This window comes from Oncorhynchus gorbuscha, unplaced genomic scaffold (genome assembly GCF_021184085.1).
Source record: "Oncorhynchus gorbuscha isolate QuinsamMale2020 ecotype Even-year unplaced genomic scaffold, OgorEven_v1.0 Un_scaffold_3025, whole genome shotgun sequence".
NCBI classification, from domain to species: Eukaryota; Metazoa; Chordata; class Actinopteri; order Salmoniformes; family Salmonidae; genus Oncorhynchus; species Oncorhynchus gorbuscha.
Genome location: NW_025747383.1, coordinates 20903 through 37428, shown reverse-complemented (window position 1 = coordinate 37428; position 16526 = coordinate 20903). Strand labels below are relative to the sequence as shown.

General features: G+C 49.3%; 1 protein-coding gene across 1 annotated transcript in view; it reads right to left on the bottom strand.

Moving 5' to 3' along the window:
* LOC124027237 (ubiquitin thioesterase ZRANB1-like) overlaps positions 1–16526 on the bottom strand; it is a 35811-nt gene that overhangs the window by 17072 nt on the left and 2213 nt on the right. The gene's annotated exons all lie outside the window — the stretch shown is intronic.

Here is a 16526-nt window from a genome sequence, read left to right as displayed (position 1 = left end):
CTAGTCATTAGGTCAGTTAGTAGGTAATAGTACCAGCCCCTAGTCATGAAGTCATTAGGTCAGTTAGTAGGTAATAGTACCAGCCCCTAGTCATTAGGTCAGTTAGTAGGTAATAGTACCAGCCCCTAGTCATTAGGTCAGTTAGTAGGTAATAGTACCAGCCCCTAGTCATTAGGTCAGTTAGTAGGTAATAGAACCAGCCCCTAGTCATGAAGTCATTAGGTCAGTTAGTAGGTAATAGTACCAGCCCCTAGTCATTAGGTCAGTTAGTAGGTAATAGTACCAGCCCCTAGTCATTAGGTCAGTTAGTAGGTAATAGTGCCAGCCCCTAGTCATGAAGTCATTAGGTCAGTTAGTAGGTAATAGTACCAGCCCCTAGTCATGAAGTCATTAGGTCAGTTAGTAGGTAATAGTACCAGCCCCTAGTCATGAAGTCATTAGGTCAGTTAGTAGGTAATAGTACCAGCCCCTAGTCATTAGGTCAGTTAGTAGGTAATAGTGCCAGCCCCTAGTCATGAAGTCAGTTAGTAGGTAATAGTACCAGCCCCTAGTCATTAGGTCAGTTAGTAGGTAATAGTACCAGCCCCTAGTCATGAAGTCATTGGGTCAGTTAGTAGGTAATAGTACCAGCCCCTAGTCATTAGGTCAGTTAGTAGGTAATAGTACCAGCCCCTAGTCATTAGGTCAGTTAGTAGGTAATAGTACCAGCCCCTAGTCATTAGGTCAGTTAGTAGGTAATAGTACCAGCCCCTAGTCATGAAGTCATTGGGTCAGTTAGTAGGTAATAGTACCAGCCCCTAGTCATTAGGTCAGTTAGTAGGTAATAGTACCAGCCCCTAGTCATGAAGTCATTAGGTCAGTTAGTAGGTAATAGTACCAGCCCCTAGTCATGAAGTCATTAGGTCAGTTAGTAGGTAATAGTACCAGCCCCTAGTCATGAAGTCATTAGGTCAGTTAGTAGGTAATAGTACCAGCCCCTAGTCATGAAGTCATTAGGTCAGTTAGTAGGTAATAGTACCAGCCCCTAGTCATGAAGTCATTAGGTCAGTTAGTAGGTAATAGAACCAGCCCCTAGTCATTAGGTCAGTTAGTAGGTAATAGTACCAGCCCCTAGTCATTAGGTCAGTTAGTAGGTAATAGTACCAGCCCCTAGTCATTAGGTCAGTTAGTAGGTAATAGTACCAGCCCCTAGTCATTAGGTCAGTTAGTAGGTAATAGTACCAGCCCCTAGTCATTAGGTCAGTTAGTAGGTAATAGTACCAGCCCCTAGTCATGAAGTCATTAGGTCAGTTAGTAGGTAATAGTACCAGCCCCTAGTCATTAGGTCAGTTAGTAGGTAATAGTACCAGCCCCTAGTCATTAGGTCAGTTAGTAGGTAATAGTACCAGCCCCTAGTCATTAGGTCAGTTAGTAGGTAATAGAACCAGCCCCTAGTCATGAAGTCATTAGGTCAGTTAGTAGGTAATAGTACCAGCCCCTAGTCATTAGGTCAGTTAGTAGGTAATAGTACCAGCCCCTAGTCATGAAGTCATTAGGTCAGTTAGTAGGTAATAGTACCAGCCCCTAGTCATTAGGTCAGTTAGTAGGTAATAGTACCAGCCCCTAGTCATTAGGTCAGTTAGTAGGTAATAGTGCCAGCCCCTAGTCATGAAGTCATTAGGTCAGTTAGTAGGTAATAGTACCAGCCCCTAGTCATGAAGTCATTAGGTCAGTTAGTAGGTAATAGTACCAGCCCCTAGTCATGAAGTCATTAGGTCAGTTAGTAGGTAATAGTACCAGCCCCTAGTCATTAGGTCAGTTAGTAGGTAATAGTGCCAGCCCCTAGTCATGAAGTCAGTTAGTAGGTAATAGTACCAGCCCCTAGTCATTAGGTCAGTTAGTAGGTAATAGTACCAGCCCCTAGTCATGAAGTCATTGGGTCAGTTAGTAGGTAATAGTACCAGCCCCTAGTCATTAGGTCAGTTAGTAGGTAATAGTACCAGCCCCTAGTCATTAGGTCAGTTAGTAGGTAATAGTACCAGCCCCTAGTCATTAGGTCAGTTAGTAGGTAATAGTACCAGCCCCTAGTCATGAAGTCATTGGGTCAGTTAGTAGGTAATAGTACCAGCCCCTAGTCATTAGGTCAGTTAGTAGGTAATAGTAGTACCAGCCCCTAGTCATGAAGTCATTAGGTCAGTTAGTAGGTAATAGTACCAGCCCCTAGTCATGAAGTCATTAGGTCAGTTAGTAGGTAATAGTACCAGCCCCTAGTCATGAAGTCATTAGGTCAGTTAGTAGGTAATAGTACCAGCCCCTAGTCATGAAGTCATTAGGTCAGTTAGTAGGTAATAGTACCAGCCCCTAGTCATGAAGTCATTAGGTCAGTTAGTAGGTAATAGAACCAGCCCCTAGTCATTAGGTCAGTTAGTAGGTAATAGTACCAGCCCCTAGTCATTAGGTCAGTTAGTAGGTAATAGTACCAGCCCCTAGTCATTAGGTCAGTTAGTAGGTAATAGTACCAGCCCCTAGTCATTAGGTCAGTTAGTAGGTAATAGTACCAGCCCCTAGTCATTAGGTCAGTTAGTAGGTAATAGTACCAGCCCCTAGTCATGAAGTCATTAGGTCAGTTAGTAGGTAATAGTACCAGCCCCTAGTCATTAGGTCAGTTAGTAGGTAATAGTACCAGCCCCTAGTCATTAGGTCAGTTAGTAGGTAATAGTACCAGCCCCTAGTCATTAGGTCAGTTAGTAGGTAATAGAACCAGCCCCTAGTCATGAAGTCATTAGGTCAGTTAGTAGGTAATAGTACCAGCCCCTAGTCATTAGGTCAGTTAGTAGGTAATAGTACCAGCCCCTAGTCATGAAGTCATTAGGTCAGTTAGTAGGTAATAGTACCAGCCCCTAGTCATTAGGTCAGTTAGTAGGTAATAGTACCAGCCCCTAGTCATTAGGTCAGTTAGTAGGTAATAGTACCAGCCCCTAGTCATTAGGTCAGTTAGTAGGTAATAGTACCAGCCCCTAGTCTAGTCATTAGGTCAGTTAGTAGGTAATAGTACCAGCCCCTAGTCATTAGGTCAGTTAGTAGGTAATAGTACCAGCCCCTAGTCATTAGGTCAGTTAGTAGGTAATAGTACCAGCCCCTAGTCATTAGGTCAGTTAGTAGGTAATAGTACCAGCCCCTAGTCATTAGGTCAGTTAGTAGGTAATAGTACCAGCCCCTAGTCATGAAGTCATTAGGTCAGTTAGTAGGTAATAGAACCAGCCCCTAGTCATGAAGTCATTAGGTCAGTTAGTAGGTAATAGTACCAGCCCCTAGTCATGAAGTCATTAGGTCAGTTAGTAGGTAATAGTACCAGCCCCTAGTCATTAGGTCAGTTAGTAGGTAATAGTACCAGCCCCTAGTCATTAGGTCAGTTAGTAGGTAATAGTACCAGCCCCTAGTCATGAAGTCATTAGGTCAGTTAGTAGGTAATAGTACCAGCCCCTAGTCATTAGGTCAGTTAGTAGGTAATAGTACCAGCCCCTAGTCATTAGGTCAGTTAGTAGGTAATAGTACCAGCCCCTAGTCATTAGGTCAGTTAGTAGGTAATAGAACCAGCCCCTAGTCATGAAGTCATTAGGTCAGTTAGTAGGTAATAGTACCAGCCCCTAGTCATTAGGTCAGTTAGTAGGTAATAGTACCAGCCCCTAGTCATTAGGTCAGTTAGTAGGTAATAGTGCCAGCCCCTAGTCATGAAGTCATTAGGTCAGTTAGTAGGTAATAGTACCAGCCCCTAGTCATGAAGTCATTAGGTCAGTTAGTAGGTAATAGTACCAGCCCCTAGTCATGAAGTCATTAGGTCAGTTAGTAGGTAATAGTACCAGCCCCTAGTCATTAGGTCAGTTAGTAGGTAATAGTGCCAGCCCCTAGTCATGAAGTCAGTTAGTAGGTAATAGTACCAGCCCCTAGTCATTAGGTCAGTTAGTAGGTAATAGTACCAGCCCCTAGTCATGAAGTCATTGGGTCAGTTAGTAGGTAATAGTACCAGCCCCTAGTCATTAGGTCAGTTAGTAGGTAATAGTACCAGCCCCTAGTCATTAGGTCAGTTAGTAGGTAATAGTACCAGCCCCTAGTCATTAGGTCAGTTAGTAGGTAATAGTACCAGCCCCTAGTCATGAAGTCATTGGGTCAGTTAGTAGGTAATAGTACCAGCCCCTAGTCATTAGGTCAGTTAGTAGGTAATAGTACCAGCCCGTAGTCATGAAGTCATTAGGTCAGTTAGTAGGTAATAGTACCAGTCCCTAGTCATGAAGTCATTAGGTCAGTTAGTAGGTAATAGTACCAGCCCCTAGTCATGAAGTCATTAGGTCAGTTAGTAGGTAATAGTACCAGCCCCTAGTCATGAAGTCATTAGGTCAGTTAGTAGGTAATAGTACCAGCCCCTAGTCATGAAGTCATTAGGTCAGTTAGTAGGTAATAGAACCAGCCCCTAGTCATTAGGTCAGTTAGTAGGTAATAGTACCAGCCCCTAGTCATTAGGTCAGTTAGTAGGTAATAGTACCAGCCCCTAGTCATTAGGTCAGTTAGTAGGTAATAGTACCAGCCCCTAGTCATTAGGTCAGTTAATAGGTAATAGTACCAGCCCCTAGTCATTAGGTCAGTTAGTAGGTAATAGTACCAGCCCCTAGTCATTAGGTCAGTTAGTAGGTAATAGTACCAGCCCCTAGTCATTAGGTCAGTTAGTAGGTAATAGTACCAGCCCCTAGTCATTAGGTCAGTTAGTAGGTAATAGTACCAGCCCCTAGTCATGAAGTCATTAGGTCAGTTAGTAGGTAATAGTACCAGCCCCTAGTCATGAAGTCATTAGGTCAGTTAGTAGGTAATAGTACCAGCCCCTAGTCATTAGGTCAGTTAGTAGGTAATAGTACCAGCCCCTAGTCATTAGGTCAGTTAGTAGGTAATAGTACCAGCAGCCCCTAGTCATGAAGTCATTAGGTCAGTTAGTAGGTAATAGAACAAGCCCCTAGTCATTAGGTCAGTTAGTAGGTAATAGTACCAGCCCCTAGTCATTAGGTCAGTTAGTAGGTACCCCTTCAAGGTGTTAGCCAACTTTGTCTCAACAACGACTCAAGACATTATTGTATCTGAACAACAACAAACTCCCAAGCCGGACAGAGACAGACATCGGACCATAGAGGGGGAGGGGAGAGGTTAGCCGACCTCATGTTCACCAGCAAGGTCAAATAATAAACTGTGATCTGATGTCAAAGACCTGATTAATATTTTATTTTGATATATATTGACTGTGTCTCAGAGAGAACAGTAAATGTATTTATCACAGAGCCCTCACCCAGTCATTGGTCAATATGCATGTCCCAAGACATTATTATTTGTGTCTCAATAACAAACTCCATAATTGGACAGAGACGAGAGAGAGAGAGAGAGAGAGAGAGAGAGAGAGAGAGAGAGAGAGAGGGGAGAGAGAGAGTGATAGAGAGCAGAGAGAGAGAGAGAGAGAGAGAGCGCAAGAGAGAGCGCAGAGAGAGAGCGAGAGAGAGCGAGAGAGAGCGAGAGGGAGAACAATACATGTATTCATCACTAAGTTAGATGAGCTGTGAGGTGGTGAGAGAGTTGACAGCCCTCACAGAGCCCTCACAGAGCCCTCACAGAGCCCTCACAGAGCCCTCACCCAGTCAACATCAGTCATTGGTCAATATGCACGTCCCAAGACAATATTATTTGTGTCTCAACAACAGACCGTCTGACTGTGGATAGAGGGGAGTATAATCAGAGCCAAGGTCAGACTGTCACAGTGTTGTCATGTGTTGTGCTCATGTTATGTCAAGGCTATTTTTAACTTCCTGCTAAGATGGATGGGTGATCGCTTGGTCCAGCAGAGCAGTCAGCACTAACCAGTTTAAAGAAGCATCAGTGAGTTATGTTTACATTAATATTAATATATATATATTTTTTTTAACCTTTATTTAACGAGGCAAGTCAGTTAAGAACAAATTCTTATTTACAATGACGGCCTAGTGGGTTAACTGCCTGTTCAGGGGCAGAACGACAGATTTGTACCTTGTCAGCTCGGGGGTTTGAACTCGCAACCTTCCGGTTACTAGTCCGATGCTCTAACCACTAGGCTATGCTGCCGCCCATTGCTTCTTGTGAACAGCAAACTAACATTTTGTGTTTTTTATACTTCTAGGCAGCTCTAACCAACGTCTCCAATCTCATCTCATTGATTGGGCTCCAGGTTAACTGACTCCTGACTCCAATTATCTTTTGGAGAAGTCATTAGCCTTGGGGGGGGGGGGGGGGGGGGGGTTCACATACTTTTTCCAACCTACACTGTGAATGTTTAAATGATGTATTCAATATAGACAAGAAAAATACAATAATTTGTGTGTTATTGTATTTAAGCACACTGTGTTTGTCTATTGTTGTGACAGATCAAATTCAAGATCAAAATACAGTACTGTATGCAGAAATCCAGGTCGTTCCAAAGGGTTCAAATACAGTACTGTATGCAGAAATCCAGGTCGTTCCAAAGGGTTCATATACAGTACTGTATGCAGAAATCCAGGTCGTTCCAAAGGGTTCATATACAGTACTGTATGCAGAAATCCAGGTCGTTCCAAAGGGTTCATATACAGTACTGTATGCAGAAATCCAGGTCGTTCCAAAGGGTTCATATACAGTACTGTATGCAGAAATCCAGGTCGTTCCAAAGGGTTCACATCCTTTTCCTTGCGCGCTGTATAAAACACCTTAATGGGCGTTCCAGAGGTGTATTTATATAATAATATAATAATAATATATAATAATATAATAATCAGCGTTCCAGAGGTGTATTTGATATGAGAACGTTCTAGCACCAGCCGAGCGAGCCTCCCTCTTCAGCACGAGTGACTGTAGCTCAGCTGGTAGAGCATGGCGCTTGTAACGCCAGGGTAGTGGGTTCAATCCCCGGGACCACCCATACGTAGAATGTATGCACACATGACTGTAAGTCGCTTTGGATAAAAGCGTCTGCTAAATGGCATATATTATTATTATTATTATAAGTGTTTAGATATGCCGGAGCTCAGAATCAAAATGTGCTTTCCAGAAATACCATGTTGGCTGTGGTAGATCGGGGATTTTGATTGGTGGCTTTAACTCTGTGTTTATAGGCCATGTTGACAAGGAGTCAGCTAAAGGAGGCTGTCCCTCTAGGTCACACTCTGTCCCCCAGGAGAGACAGCGAGAAGAGGCCGTCCCTCTAGGTCACACTCTGTCCCCCAGGAGAGACAGCTGGAGGAGGCCGTCCCCAAGGAGAGCCAGCTAGAGGAGGCCGTCACCAAGGAGAGCGAGCTAGAGGAGACCGTCCCCAAGGAGACCCAGCTAGAGGAGACCGTCCCCAAGGAGAGCCAGCTAGAGGAGCCCGTCCTTCTAGATCACACTGTCCCCAAGGAGAGAGAGGAGTTTCTGGACACACAGCCAGGGGAGAGAGGGAGACAGCCTCTCTGCTTCTCTCCGTCCGTCTCTTTCTCTCCGTCCGTCTCTTTCTCTTTCTCTCCGTCCGTCTCTTTCTCTTTCTCTCCGTCCGTCTCTTTCTCTCCGTCCGTCTCTTTCTCTCCGTCCGTCTCTTTCTCTCCGTCCGTCTCTTTCTCTTTCTCTCCGTCCGTCTCTTTCTCCCCGTCCGTCTCTTTCTCTCCGTCTGTCTCTTTCTCTCCGTCCGTCTCTTTCTCTCCGTCCGTCTCTTTCTCTCCGTCCGTCTCTTTCTCTTTCTCCCCGTCCGTCTCTTTCTCCCCGTCCGTCTCTTTCTCTCCGTCCGTCTCTTTCTCCCCGTCCGTCCCTTTCTCCCCGACGTCTCTTTCTCCCCGTCCGTCTCTTTCTCCCCGTCCGTCTCTTTCTCCCCGTCCGTCTCTTTCTCCCCGTCCGTCTCTTTCTCCCCGTCCGTCTCTTTCTCTCCGTCCGTCTCTTTCTCCCCGTCCGTCTCTTTTCTCCCGTCCGTCTCTTTCTCTTTCTCTCCGTCCGTTCTTTCTCCCGTCCGTCTCTTTCTCTTCCGTCTCTTTCTTTCCGTCCGTCTCTTTCTCTTTCTCCCCATCCGTCTCTTTCTCCCAGTCTCTTTCTCTCCGTCCGTCTCTTTCTCTTTCTCCCCGTCCGTCTCTTTCTCTTTCTCCCCGTCCGTCTCTTTCTCTTTCTCCCGTCTCTTTCTCTTTCTCTTTCTCCGTCTCTTTCTCCCCCGTCTCTTTCTCCCCGTCGTCTCTTTCTCTTTCTCCCGTCCGTCTCTTTCTCTTTCTCCCGTCCATCTTTTTCTCCCGTCCGTCTCTTTCTCCCGTCCGTCTCTTTCTCCCCATCCGTCTCTTTCTCTTTCTCCCCGTCCGACTCTTTCTTTCTCTTTCTCCCGTCCGTCTCTTTCTCCCCGTCCGTCTCTTTCTCCCCGTCCGTCTCTTTCTCTTTCTCCCGTCCGTCTCTTTTCTTTCTCCCGTCCGTCTCTTTCTCCCGTCCGTCTCTTTCTCCCCGTCCGTCTCTTTCTCTTTCTCCCCGTCCGTCTCTTTCTCTTTCTCCCGTCCGTCTCTTTCTCTCCGTCCGTCTCTTTCTCCCGTCCGTCTCTTTCTCTTTCTCCCCCGTCTCTTTCTCTTTCTCCCCGTCCGTCTCTTTCTCTTTCTCCCGTCCAGTCTCTTTCTCCCGTCCGTCTCTTTCTCCCGTCCGTCTCTTTCTCTTTCTCCCCGTCCGTCTCTTTCTCTTTCTCCCGTCCGTCTCTTTTTTTCTCCCGTCCGTCTCTTTCTCTTTCTCCCGTCCGTCTCTTTCTCTCCGTCCGTCTCTTTCTCCCGTCCGTCTCTTTCTCTTTCTCCCGTCCGTCCCGTCCGTCTTTTCCCCGTCCGTCTCTTTCTCTTTCTCCCGTCCGTCTCTTTCTCCCCGTCCGTCTCTTTCTCCCGTCCGTCTCTTTCTCCCCGTCCGTCTCTTTCTCTCCGTCCGTCTCTTTCTCCCGTCCGTCTCTTTCTCCCCGTCCGTCTCTTTCTCTTTCTCCCGTCCGTCTCTTTCTCCCGTCCGTCTCTTTCTCCCTTCTCTTTCTCCCCGTCCGTCCGTCTCTTTCTCTTTCTCCCGTCCGTCTCTTTCTCTTTCTCCCGTCCGTCTCTTTCTCCCCGTCCGTCTCTTTCTCCCGTCCGTCTCTTTCTCTTTCTCCCCGTCCGTCTCTTTCTCCCCGTCCGTCTCTTTCTCCCGTCCGTCTCTTTTCTCCCGTCCGTCTCTTTCTCCCGTCCGTCTCTTTCTCTCCGTCCGTCTCTTTTCTCCCCGTCCGTCTCTTTCTCTTTCTCTCCGTCCGTCTCTTTCTCTCCGTCCGTCTCTTTTTCCGTCCGTCTCTTTCTTTCCGTCCGTCTCTTTCTCTTTCTCCCCATCCGTCTCTTTCTCCCAGTCTCTTTCTCCCGTCCGTCTCTTTCTCCCCGTCCGTCTCTTTCTCTTTCTCTCCGTCCGTCTCTTTCTCTTTCTCCCGTCCGTCTCTTTCTCTTTCTCCCGTCCGTCTCTTTCTCTTTCCGTCTCTTTCTCCCGTCCGTCTCTTTCTCTTTCTCCCGTCCGTCTCTTTCTCTTTCTCCCCGTCCGTCTTTTTCTCCCCGTCCGTCTCTTTCTCCCCGTCCGTCTCTTTCTCCCCGTCCGTCTCTTTCTCCCCATCCGTCTCTTTCTCTTTCTCCCGTCCGTCTCTTTCTCCCGTCCGTCTCTTTCTCCCCGTCGTCTCTTTCTCCCCGTCCGTCTCTTTCTCTTTCTCCCCGTCCGTCTCTTTCTCTTTCTCCCCGTCCGTCTCTTTCTTTCTCTTTCTCCCCGTCCGTCTCTTTCTCTCCGTCGTCTCTTTCTCTCCGTCCGTCTCTTTCTCTCCGTTCTCTTTCTCCCGTCCGTCTCTTTCTCCCCGTCCGTCCGTCTCTTTCTCCCCGTCCTTTCTCTTTCTCCCCGTCCGTCTCTTTCTCCCCGTCCGTCTCTTTCTCCCCGTCCGTCTCTTTCTCCCGTCCGTCTCTTTTCTTTCTCCCGTCCGTCTCTTTCTCTTTCTCCCCGTCCGTCTCTTTCTCTTTCTCCGTCTCTTTCTCTCCGTCCGTCTCTTTCTCCCGTCCGTCTCTTTCTCTTTCTCCCGTCCGTCTCTTTCTCTTTCTCCCGTCCGTCTCTTTCTCCCTTCTCTTTCTCCCGTCCGTCTCTTTTCTTTCTCCCGTCCGTCTCTTTCTCTTTCTCCCGTCCGTCTCTTTCTCCCCGTCCGTCTCTTTCTCCCCCTTTCTTTTCTTTCCCGTCCGTCTCTTTTCTTTCTCCCGTCCGTCTCTTTCTCTTTCTCCCGTCCGTCTCTTTCTCCCGTCCGTCTCTTTCTCCCGTCCGTCTCTTTCTCCCGTCCGTCTCTTTCTCTTTCTCCCCGTCCGTCTCTTTCTTTCTCCCGTCCGTCTCTTTCTCCCCTTTCTTTCCCGTCCGTCTCTTTTCTTTCTCCCGTCCGTCTCTTTCTCCCGTCCGTCTCTTTCTCTCCGTTCTCTTTCTTCCGTCTCTTTCTCTTTCTCCCCGTCCGTCTCTTTCTCTCCGTCCGTCTCTTTCTCCCCGTCCGTCTCTTTTCTCCCCGTCCGTCTCTTTCTCCCCGTCCGTCTCTTTTCTTTCCCCGTCCGTCTCTTTCTCTTTCTCCGTCCGTCTCTTTTCTTTCTCTTTCTCTTTCTCTTTCTCCCGTCCGTCTCTTTCTCCCCGTCCGTCTCTTTCTCCCGTCCGTCTCTTTTCTTTCTCCCGTCCGTCTCTTTCTCTTTCTCCTCGTCCGTCTCCTCTTTCTCCCCTTCCGTCTCTTTTTCCCCGTCCGTCTCTTTCTCCCGTCCGTCTCTTTCTCCCCGTCCGTCTCTTTCTCTTTCCGTCCGTCTCTTTCTCCCGTCCGTCTCTTTCTCCCCGTCCGTCTCTTTCTCCCGTCCGTCTCTCCCTTTCTTTCTCCTCCGTCCGTCTCTTTCTCTTTCTCCCCGTCCGTCTCTTTCTCTTTCTTTCTCTTTCTCCCGTCCGTCCCGTCTTTTCTTTTCCCGTCCGTCTCTTTCTCCCCGTCCGTCTCTTTTCGTCCGTCTCTTTCTCCCGTCCGTCCGTCTCTTTCTTTCTCTTTCTCCCCGTCGTCTCGTCTCTTTCTCCCCGTCCGTCTCTTTTTCGTCTCTTTCTCCCCGTCCGTCTTTCTTTCTCTTTCTCCCGTCCGTCTCTTTTCTTTCTCCCTCCGTCTCTTTCTCCCGTCGTCTCTTTCTCCCGTCCGTTTCTCTCCCGTCCGTCTCTTTCTCCCGTTCTCTTTCTTCCGTCTCTTTTCTCCCCGTCCGTCTCTTTCTCTTTCTCTCCGTCCGTCTCTTTCTCTTTCTCCCCGTCCGTCTCTTTCTCCCGTCCGTCTCTTTTCTTTCTCCCGTCCGTCTCTTTCTCTTTCTCCCCGTCCGTCTCTTTCTCTTTCTCCCGTCCGTCTCTTTCTCTTTCTCCCGTCCGTCTCTTTCTCTTTCTCCCGTCCGTCTCTTTCTCCCCGTCCGTCTCTTTCTCCCCGTCCGTCTCTTTCTCCCCGTCCGTCTCTTTCTCCCCGTCCGTCTCTTTCTCCCCGTCCGTCTCTTTCTCTCCGTCCGTCTCTTTCTCTTTCTCCCCATCCGTCTCTTTCTCTTTCTCCCCATCCGTCTCTTTCTCTTTCTCCCCATCCATCTCTTTCTCTTTCTCCCCGACGTCTCTTTCTCCCCGTCCGTCTCTTTCTCTTTCTCCCCGTCCGTCTCTTTCTCTTTCTCCCCGTCCGTCTCTTTCTCTTTCTCCCCGTCCGTCTCTTTCTCTTTCTCCCCGTCCGTCTCTTTCTCTTTCTCCCCGTCCGTCTCTTTCTCCCCGTCCGTCTCTTTCTCCCCGTCCGTCTCTTTCTCCCCGTCCGTCTCTTTCTCCCCGTCCGTCTCTTTCTCCCCGTCCGTCTCTTTCTCCCCGTCCGTCTCTTTCTCCCCGTCCGTCTCTTTCTCCCCGTCCGTCTCTTTCTCCCCGTCCGTCTCCTTCTCCCCGTCCGTCTCCTGCTCACTCAGTCCCTCCCTCGGTCGCCACTCTCCCACTGGACCCAGACAGAGAGCAGACCTCTCCTCCTCTCTGTCACAGTCTGCTCCCCAGCCTTCCTCCTCTCTGTCAGTCTGCTCCCCAGCCTTCCTCCTCTCTGCCACAGTCTGCTCCCCAAGCCTAGCCAAAGTAGCTGTTCATCCTTACAGGCCTGAGGGAATACTTTCACTATCAGAGAGTCTCCCTGAATAGCAAAGGACAAACAGTCAGGGATTGAATGGGTCCAAGATTCCCTTCTAACTAAGCCCTTCCTTAATAATACTGTAGTTCTGTGTGTGTTCATTATGTAACAACAATGCAGCTGCTGTGCCACTAACCGTAACACAGCTATTTTCCTTCTAGATAGTCATTCCTCCAACAAACACCTTGTGTGTCCACAAGACATATCTCTCTACTCAAGTGCATTCAATCTAGTCAAGGCCTAGTAGTGCTTAGAGAGAAACGCTCACAGCTTATATATCAAATGGTAGACCTATAGGCTACCTGGCTCTCTCCTCTGGCAACAGCCTGATTCATACTGGCACATGACGTGTACACAGAGGCCATGTGGGTCGCTCTCCAGGCGCCATGTGGGTCGCTCTACAACCAGAGGTGTACACAGAGGACCATGTGGGTCGCTCTCCAGGCGTCCAGGCGACCAGACATGACGTGAACACAGAGGCCCATGTGGGTCGATCTCCAGGCGTACGACCAGACATGACGTGAACACAGAGGACCATGTGGGTCGATCTCCAGCATACAACCAGACATGTACACAGAGGCCATGTGGGTCGATCTCCAGCATACAACCAGACATGACCGTCCAGATACACAGAGGCCCATGTGGGTCGCTCTCCAGCATACAACCAGACATGACGTGAACACAGAGGACCATGTGGGTCGCTCTCCAGGCGTACGACCAGACATGTACACAGAGGACCATGTGGGTCGCTCTCCAGGCGTACGACCAGACATGTACACAGAGGCCCATGTGGGTCGCTCTCCAGGCGTACAGACAGACGTGAACACAGAGGCCCATGTGGGTCGATCTCCAGGCGTACAACCAGACGTGTACACAGAGGACCATGTGGGTCGCTCTCCAGGCGTACAACCAGACATGTACACAGAGGCCATGTGGGTCGCTCTCCAGCATACAACCAGACATGACGTGAACACAGAGGCCCATGTGGGTCGCTCTCCAGGCGTACGACCAGACATGACGTGAACACAGAGACCACGCTCTGTACGACCAGACATGTACACAGAGGCCCATGTGGGTCGCTCTCCAGGCGTACGACCAGACATGACGTGAACACAGAGGACCATGTGGGTCGCTCTCCAGGCGTACAACCAGACGTGTACACAGAGGACCATGTGGGTCGCTCTCCAGGCGTACAACCAGACGTGTACACAGAGGCCCATGTGGGTCGCTCTCCAGGCGTACGACCAGACATGACGTGAACACAGAGGACCATGTGGGTCGATCTCCAGGCGTACGACCAGACATGTACACAGAGGCCCATGTGGGTCGCTCTCCAGGCGTACGACCAGACATGACGTGTACACAGAGGCCCATGTGGGTCGCTCTCCAGGAGTACGACCAGACATGTACACAGAGGCCCATGTGGGTCGATCTCCAGGCGTACGACCAGACATGACGTGAACACAGAGGACCATGTGGGTCGCTCTCCAGGCGTACAACCAGACATGTACACAGAGGCCCATGTGGGTCGATCTCCAGCATACAACCAGACATGTACACAGAGGACCATGTGGGTCGCTCTCCAGGCGTACAACCAGACGTGTACACAGAGGACCATGTGGGTCGCTCTCCAGGCGTACAACCAGACGTGTACACAGAGGACCATGTAGGTCGCTCTCCAGGCGTACAACCAGGTCGCTCTACATCATCATATGCGGCTTGAGTATTTTTTTTTACATTCAATAATATATATTTTCCCCTCACGTAGCATCAATTAAGCATCGGCACAATATAACAGGACCACGGTAGTCACTCCGTCACATTTAAGACCCGAGAAAACTGAATTTAAGACATTTTGAGACAAAGGACCCACACGGACACCATCGTGAGAGTCTCATCTTTCCATAGAGTTCGTAGACCAAAACAACTGGGACGCTACCAAATGTTTTCCTGAGAAAAATCTCATTTTCTGGATGTCTCGTGTCTGACAAACACCGCTGTAGCTCGGCCGCCTCCCACCTCAGAGGCGGAGGGCCGTCATTGGTGGATGCTGTGGATTGAGAGACAGCCCATACAACAACAACACAGACAGATTTTTGTATTATGCTAATTAGATTTCCCCAGTGGGCGTAGACATCGACTATACGGGGGTTAAAATGAATAACCTATAGGATTAAAAATACCAGAGTTTGGCGCAGGTACAGCCGACTAGCGCTAGCTAACAACACAAAATGGATACACAGGAGTCAAAGTATCGATATAAAATCTTACTAAATAATATTGTGATATCTAACTATAGACCCCCCCTCCATCACTTTGTAACTTGGCCAGTTAGTGACAACCAGTGGTGAACTACTGCAGCTTGGCCAGTTAGTGACAACCAGGGTGAACTAGTGCAGCTTGGCCAGTTAGTGACAACCAGGGTGAACTACTGCAGTTTGGCCAGTTAGTGACAACCAGGGTGAACTAGTGCAGCTTGGCCAGTTAGTGACAACCAGGGTGAACTACTGCAGCGTGGCCAGTTAGTGACAACCAGGGTGAACTAGTGCAGCGTGGCCAGTTAGTGACAACCAGGGTGAACTACTGCAGCGTGGCCAGTTAGTGACAACCAGGGTGAACTACTGCAGCGTGGCCAGTTAGTGACAACCAGGGTGAACTACTGCAGCGTGGCCAGTTAGTGACAACCAGGGTGAACTACTGCAGCGTGGCCAGTTAGTGACAACCAGGGTGAACTACTGCAGCTTGGCCAGTTAGTGACAACCAGGGTGAACTACTGCAGCTTGGCCAGTTAGTGACAACCAGGGTGAACTACTGCAGCTTGGCCAGTTAGTGACAACCAGGGTGAACTACTGCAGCGTGGCCAGTTAGTGACAACCAGGGTGAACTACTGCAGTGGCCAGTTAGTGACAACCAGGGTGAACTACTGCAGCGTGGCCAGTTAGTGACAACCAGGGTGAACTACTGCAGCGTGGCCAGTTAGTGACAACCAGGGTGAACTACTGCAGCGTGGCCAGTTAGTGACAACCAGGGTGAACTACTGCAGCGTGGCCAGTTAGTGACAACCAGGGTGAACTACTGCAGCGTGGCCAGTTAGTGACAACCAGGGTGAACTACTGCAGCGTGGCCAGTTAGTGACAACCAGGGTGAACTACTGCAGCGTGGCCAATTAGTGACAACCAGGGTGAACTACTGCAGCTTGGCCAGTTAGTGACAACCAGGGTGAACTACTGCAGCGTGGCCAGTTAGTGACAACCAGGGTGAACTACTGCAGCGTGGCCAGTTAGTGACAACCAGGGTGAACTAGTGCAGCGTGGCCAGTTAGTGACAACCAGGGTGAACTACTGCAGCGTGGCCAGTTAGTGACAACCAGGGTGAACTACTGCAGCGTGGCCAGTTAGTGACAACCAGGGTGAACTACTGCAGCGTGGCCAGTTAGTGACAACCAGGGTGAACTACTGCAGCGTGGCCAGTTAGTGACAACCAGGGTGAACTACTGCAGCGTGGCCAGTTAGTGACAACCAGGGTGAACTACTGCAGACAACCAGGGTGGCCAGTTAGTGACAACCAGGGTGAACTACTGCAGCGTGGCCAGTTAGTGACAACCAGGGTGAACTACTGCAGCGTGGCCAGTTAGTGACAACCAGGGTGAACTACTGCAGCGTGGCCAGTTAGTGACAACCAGGGTGAACTACTGCAGCGTGGCCAGTTAGTGACAACCAGGGTGAACTACTGCAGCGTGGCCAGTTAGTGACAACCAGGGTGAACTACTGCAGCGTGGCCAGTTAGTGACAACCAGGGTGAACTACTGCAGCGTGGCCAGTTAGTGACAACCAGGGTGAACTACTGCAGCGTGGCCAGTTAGTGACAACCAGGGTGAACTACTGCAGCTTGGCCAGTTAGTGACAACCAGGGTGAACTACTGCAGCGTGGCCAGTTAGTGACAACCAGGGTGAACTACTGCAGCGTGGCCAGTTAGTGACAACCAGGGTGAACTACTGCAGCTTGGCCAGTTAGTGACAACCAGGGTGAACTACTGCAGCGTGGCCAGTTAGTGACAACCAGGGTGAACTACTGCAGCTTGGCCAGTTAGTGACAACCAGGGTGAACTACTGCAGCTTGGCCAGTTAGTGACAACCAGGGTGAACTACTGCAGCGTGGCCAGTTAGTGACAACCAGGGTGAACTACTGCAGCTTGGCCAGTTAGTGACAACCAGGGTGAACTACTGCAGCGTGGTCAGGAACGAGAGTGCTACATACACAAGATCAGGTGAAAATGAATGGAATGTCCATTCACAGACAGGAAGACTTTATGTACAGTAAACACTTAACTTAGATCCTATAATAGCCACTCACTCAC